Below are 7,104 nucleotides of genomic sequence, written 5' to 3' on the forward strand. Positions count from 1 at the left end.
CCTAGAAAAGAACAGCTAAAAATTCATAAGAGAAGTCTCAGGTACTTCTGACGTTCTAAATACTGCTTTCATGTCTCTCTGGTGCATGGGTTTAAATTGCTTCTAATTCATTCCTTTTAGCCCTGAGGCCTCCCAAATACCTATTTAATCTTGTTCTATTAGTCTCCCTTCACATCTAAGCTTACTAAAAAACTGTAAGTCATAGGGGCACCTGGATGGCTCAGCCTGCCTTCAGCTCAGGTCATGGTCTTAGGGTTCTGGGGAATCTCCTTCTCCCTCTGTCCCTGCTCCATCCCCCTCCCCCTCACTCATGCTCTCTCACTCTCAAGTAAATAAAATCTTTAAAAAATTGTAAGGCATAAATCTTGAATAAAACATATTTACCTCCACAGAGCTCTTATGTCATCAGTACAATCTGGTTATAACCTGAGAATGCTGTCATCAGAACGTCTCTTCCATATGGATTCCCAACATTTGTTTCTTTAAAGCCTTTATCACAGTCTACCTTACATTTATTCCCACATATATTTGATCTTCTTTGTTTAATAATGAGCAAATTACCTCTGTTTAGTGGTGTTCCCTCAAGTACTAGAGTAAGTTCTGTGAGCAGGAACTAGATACAAAAGTAGACAAAAATTTATCCCAAGGATAATCATCATAGAGTTATTTTACCAACTATAAATAATCTCAAAGTAGGGAAAAAGTGAAATAAATTATCGGTAGCTACTATAAATATGTTAATTTTTAAAAATTATTATCTTAATTCATATTAAATGTTGAGGAAAGTCATTTGTAATGAATTAATGAGTAAGAAAGGTTAAAAATTGAGAGGTTATATACAGTCATCAATAAGAACAAGTTCTGGGGCACCTGGGTGGCTCAGTGGGTTAAGCTGCTGCCTTCGGCTCAGGTCATGATCTCAGGGTCCTGGGATCGAGTCCCGCATCGGGCTCTCTGCTCAGCAGGGAGCCTGCTTCCTCCTCTCTCTCTCTCTGCCTGCCTCTCTGCCTACTTGTGATCTCTCTCTGTCAAATAAATAAATAAAATCTTTTAACAAAAAAAAAAAAAATAAGAACAAGTTCTGTGGTTAAAGCTTCACTTTGTCAATCTTAGCTCTGAAAGTTACTCTGTGACTTAGTAAGTACATTATCTGCTCTGCCTAGATTTCCTTCTAAAATGAGAAAAACAATAGTACCTGGCACCTCAGCAAGTTGTCAAGATTAACTGATAACAAGCAAACAAAATATTATCTATTTTTTATTGATGATGGAGAAGCTATTTCATATCCTATTTCATATCCACTACTATTAAAGGAAATTCTCTTCAGTTCTTAACATTTTTTGAGAGTGAAAATTTGAGCTTCTTGGGCTACCTTGTAGGTACTTTGTACCTCTTGGGCTTCCTTATAATGCTAATATATTACAGAGCACAGCTTGAAAATAGAGTCTTCACTAACGACATTACCATGACAATTTTCAGGAAAAAAAAGGACAGCAGCTACAGAGTCACCACTCTGCCTCCTAAAACTAGCTCAGAGAATCTGACCCACTTAGGTAACAAACTGAAAATGTTAACAAAAACTCAATCTTGTTTTCTGTCTAACCCAGACTTTAATGTATAACTACTAACATCTAATTCTGTTATCTGAAATTATAAACCCAACCTTGTCAGCATAAATTATATAACGGAGACAAGATACTTGCTCTTGAGATATGGGTGCTGTCTTGTGAAAGAAAAAAGAAAGAAGAAAAAAATGAAATACTTAATTCTGAGTACCCTTACTTGATAATATGTTCTCCTGGAATTATGCATAAATTGATATCTATATAATTCCAAAAGATGCAAATAGTCAAAAGGTTTATCAAATCAGTTGGGCATCATTGTCACTTTCTTCTTATACCAACTGATAAAACTGATCTGTATATCAAAACCCACAAAATGGGGTGCCTGGGTGGCTCAGTGGGTTAAGCCGCTGCCTTTGGCTCAGGTCATGATCTCAGGGTCCTGGGATCGAGTCCTGCATCGGGCTCTCTGCTCAGCAGGGAGCCTGCTTCCTCCTCTCTCTCTCTCTGCCTGCCTCTCTGCCTACTTGTGATCTCTCTCTGTCAAATAAATAAAATCTTTAAAAAAAAAAAAAACACAAAATGGAGGCCACCCTAGTGACCTGGCCCACATCACAAATCTAAACTTTAGTTGGTCTGCACCTAAAGGAAACACCTGTCAAGGAATCCTAACATATACCAATCACAATCTGTCATCCCAGCTTTAGCCAGCTTTACCTCACCCGAAAAAATAGGACCTACTAGTCTTTTAAAGAAATTCCTGACCTCTTAGTCAATCATACCAATTATGTCTTCGTCCTTCTAACATTCTAGAAAACTCTCTCTTGCCCAAAATCCCTCCAGAAATGTCCCACTGTGTGGGAGGCACAGTACTCCCCCAATCCATGGATTGTTTTCCTTTGAATAAAAAAACATCAAACTTATCACTAAATTGTTTTAGTTCTGTCATTTGATGCTACAGACATGGAAGTATAACAAAACCAGTGATTGGACTGAAATCCTCCTCAGTCTAAGAGGTCTTATTTCAATGACTAATCCTTGTAAATTTTTCTAAAAACACAAAATCATAAACATACACACAAGGAAAACTTCAGAAGAAAGTACACCAAAATGTTAATGACTATTTCTAGATGCTGAAATTATGCATACTTTTTAAAAATTTTATTTATTTTTTATTAATTTATATACCCAAGGTGGGGCTCAAACTCAAAACCCCAAGATCAAGAGTCACGTGCTCTTCTGACTGAGCCAGCCAGGCACCCCTAAAATTATGAGTACTCTTAACTTTCTATTATATAAATTCACCTTGGATTAATAATTTTTTCAAGAAGACTATGTAAATTTCATCATCAGGAATATAGAACAACAATTTCCATTTAAAGCATTTTTCTAAAAAGAATTGTGGGATGGGCCATCTTTTACTTATGAAAACTATGACTTAATAAACCTACCAAGTCTCTTTCCCTCTTTACTTTATTTCATCAATATGAGACACTTTCCATTTTAAGACTGGCCTGTGAATGAGCACAACTCAGGTGACATTTTCAGACTAAACTGGTCCATAGTAGAGCTTTTTTTTTTTTTTTTAAGATTTTATTTATTTGACAGAGAGAGACACAGCAAGAGAGGGAGCACAAGCAGGGGGAGTGGGAGAGGGAGAAGTAGGCTTCCTGCGAGGAGGAAACCCGATGCAGGGCTGGATGCCAGGACACCGGGATCATGCCCTGAGCCGAAGGCAGAGGCCCCAGAGGCCCCCACCGTAGAGCCTTAATAAATGCGGCTTTATCATTGCCTTTCTCACTGAATGCCTGGTTAATGTACCCTATTGGCTATAATCCTTGAAAAACTGCTAAGAAATGCATATAATAGTTAAACTTTATAATCTGGCAATTTCTTGAGTACTTTTGTTCATAAACATGAAAACTGCATAGCATTAAATCTTATATATTTGATATTAGAATATCTCTTTATATAATATTAATCTAGATGTAATGTGATTAATAATACTTATATAATACAGGAAATTAATTTTAGACAAACTCCTCCTAAAGCCAACTTCCAAGTATAAGTTATTATAACTAAGTTAGTGGTTCCAAACTTGTTTGGGTCATGTACACCTTAGACAGTATCATAAAATTATAGACTTTTCCCCAAGAAAAGTATGCATTAATAAAATAAATATGCAATAATTGGGTATACAATTCCAAGGAAAATCAATTAAGGCGAAGGATTCCTGTTCTAGACCATATGAACATATGGTCCATTTTCTTACTTACAAGTGTCTATTACAATTAATTTCTCATTTCCACTGCTCCTTATCTATGAAGGTGGACTTAGATTATCCACATAATAACAAGTTTTTATTAAAAATAGAGCTTCCCTATGACCCTGCAATTGCACTACTGGGTATTTACCCCAAAGATACAGATGTAGTGAAAAGAAGAGCCACCTGTACCCCCATATTCATAGCAGCAATGGCCACAGTCGCCAAATCGTGGAAAGAACCAAGATGCCCTTCAGTGGACGAATGGATAAGGAAGATGTGGTCCATATATACTATGGAGTATTATTTCTCCATCAGAAAGGATGAATACCCAACTTTTGTATCAACATAGATGAGACTGGAAGAGATTATGCTGAGTGAAATAAGTCAAGCAGAGAGAGTTAATTATCATATGGTTTCGCTTATTTGTGGAGCATAAGGAATAACATGGAGGACATGGGGAGCTGGAGAGAAGGGAGTTGGGGGAAACTGGACGGGGAGACGAACCATGAGAGACTGTGGACTCTGAGAAACAATCTGAAGGTTTTGGAGGGGAGAGGGGTAGGAGGTTGGGTGAGATGGGTACTATGGAGGGCACGTATTGCATGGAGCACCGGGTATGGTGCATAAACAATGAATTCTGGAACACTGAAATTAAATAAATAAATAAAAATTTTTTTCAAATAACAAGTTTTTAACTTAAGTATTTATTATTGTCAGTCACTGTTCTAGTGCCCTATTAATATTAAAGCTCCTAATCCTCAAAAAACCCTTTGAAATTCATATTATTTGCATTTTACAAATTATGGAATAGAAAGATGCTGAACATATTATCCAAACTCACAAACACTAAACAGCAAAACTAAGATTTTAATTTAGATACTCTAGATTAGGGGTCAGTAACTTCCGTAAAGGATATTTTCTAATATGCTAAGCTTTGTGGGCCTAAAAGTAAAATCAAGGATATTATATAGGCGCTTATTTAACAAAAGAGTTAACAAATTTCCACAAACTTTTTAACTGACCAAATTCAAAACTTTATTTGTAGACATCAAAATTTGAAATTCATATAATTTTCACATGTCATGAAATATGGCTCTTCTTCTGATATTTTTTTAATTACTGAAAAATGTTAAAACCAAACTTAGTTCACAGACCCAAAAAAACAGGACACAAGCTGGATTTGGCCTGCTGGGTCAAAGTCGGCTGACCCCTGCTCAAGACTCAGAGACCAGGGACGCCTGGGTGGCTCAGTTGGTGAAGCAGCTGCCTTCGGCTCAGGTCATGATCCCAGCGTCCTGGGATCGAGTCCCACATCAGGCTCCTTGCTCGGCAGGGAGCCTGCTTCTCCCTCTGCCTCTGCCTGCCATTCTGTCTGCCTGTGCTCGCTCTCTCCCCCTCTCTCTCTCTGATAAATAAAATCTTAAAAAAAAAAAAAAAAAGACTCAGAGACCATTATATAGTACACTGAAATCAATCAAACTATCCATCTTGCCATTTTTCCACTCATGTGTCTGGAGAATATCTAAAGTATCAAAGGTATAATTCTACCTAAATATTGGTTTCTTCCTTAACAAATCACTGTGTAAAATTAAAAAGGACTATGGCTGCATGATGAGAACACAACAAAAAGCATACAAGGGGAAGTGTTGGCAAGTGTCTATATGAAAATTAACTGTAGAAACAGCATTTGATGAGGAACTGGGAAAGGAGATCCATCCTCGTGGTACCATCAATAACTGGGAAGAGAAGACCTAGAGACCAGGTAAATGTATAAGTCACTATTTGGCAGGCATTTAAGATGAAGTTATTCTGTATCCTGAAAAACAAAAATGAAATTTCACAAAACAAAGAGAAAGCTCAAGATGACTTCTAGCTTGGCTTTGAGAAGTGTAACTATAACAATGTTCTCCTCTCATTGCTCTTCTTTGGAATACAGCAAAAAGGGGAAAGAAAAGGGAAGCACAACACAGCAGGCCTTTCCTGGAGCCCAGACAGACTAAACAAGAACATACTTCCTCATCACTAACAAGCCCCCCTGATATGTGCTAAGCACACTCTAATGGAGGTATGAGAAAGACTGGAATACTGTTAACTGTTCCTTGTACCATAAGGAAAATTCACATTCACTGAAACCTGGGACTGCAATCTGTTTCTATGTTCACAGCAGTTTTCTGTCAACGGAGCTATAAAAATGCCATGGATCTGCAATATGCAGCCTGACCCCACAGAGCTAAGGGGCAGATTCACAGGAAGTAATCCTATTCTTGGTGCCTCAGTATCATGTATTCCCAGGACCTTGCCTTGGGGGCAATTCCAGCTCTAAAATTGCCACAATAAACACAGGGCTGTGCTTTTTTAGTAGTAACCTTCATTCTAGGTCTCAAATGTTCAACTTCCCTTTGACAGCCATTTTTGTGCAACTAGCATTTCTGTGCAGTGTGGTTGTAAGATGAAATGATAGAGGCAGTGAAAGAAAACCCAATACAAAAAATTCCAAGTGGAACTTAAAATTGAGTCAAGAATAGGCTACACTCACTGTACTCTTATTCCTTCAAGCACTAGGCTGGATAACACATACAGCGTGCACTGATGAAGGCAACAAAGGCCATCCTTCAGAACAGGGGGGTCCCTTGTGGTTAACTAGGGCTTCGAGGTCTTTCACAGGCACAGACTGAGTCACACGGGGATCTTGTCCACAGATTCCTCAGCACCAAAAATGCAAAAATGAAGCTCTGCCTTATCTAAAAAATAAAAAAGCTACACTCGGCCAATTCTGATTAGCCTTCGGTTGGTCACAATAGCGCTGTCATGGAATCACTTAAAGTACAACACATCTCACAGTCACAACTGAACCTGGTCATAAAAAAAGGCTCCGCCCACACACAGTCCCAGGAGCCTTAATCTGGACCACTCAGAGCCTCCCCACCGCGCGCGCGCGCGCGCGCGCACACACACACACACACTCATGATCACATCCCACGCCGATTCAGTCACACAATCGCGCACACACGCTCACACAAACACACAATCACCTTCTCCACACTGGCCTGACACTCCTGCTCCACCTGCTCGTAACGCACCTGGGAAACTCCGGACCTCCCGCGGGGAGCTCCTCGCGCACCCGGACCGGGGTCACTTCAACTCACCACACGGAAAACTGTGACCGTAAACCTAGAGGAAAATGAACAGAGGATGAAGTTCACTAACTCACTAACCTGTGAGAAACGTAGTCCACTCTGGAAAAGCGCGGACGTTGACACAAACAGCCCCGAGAGC

The 7,104-nt window shown here is 39.1% G+C and overlaps 1 protein-coding gene across 2 annotated transcripts in view; it reads right to left on the minus strand.

Moving 5' to 3' along the window:
- The window catches only part of ZNF260 (zinc finger protein 260), a 138,184-nt gene extending 131,084 nt beyond the window's left edge, over window positions 1-7,100 (minus strand). The window contains exon 1 of one of the 2 annotated variants that reach the window (XM_032325674.1): window positions 7,044-7,058. The gene's annotated coding sequence lies outside the window, so the exon portion shown is untranslated. Of the gene's footprint in view, window positions 1-7,043 lie in introns of both variants that reach the window. The other variant, XM_032325671.1, reaches the window with a different exon arrangement.
- Window positions 7,101-7,104: the final 4 nt, after the last annotated feature.

Source organism: Mustela erminea, chromosome 19, assembly GCF_009829155.1.
Source record: "Mustela erminea isolate mMusErm1 chromosome 19, mMusErm1.Pri, whole genome shotgun sequence".
Lineage (NCBI taxonomy): Eukaryota > Metazoa > Chordata > Mammalia > Carnivora > Mustelidae > Mustela > Mustela erminea.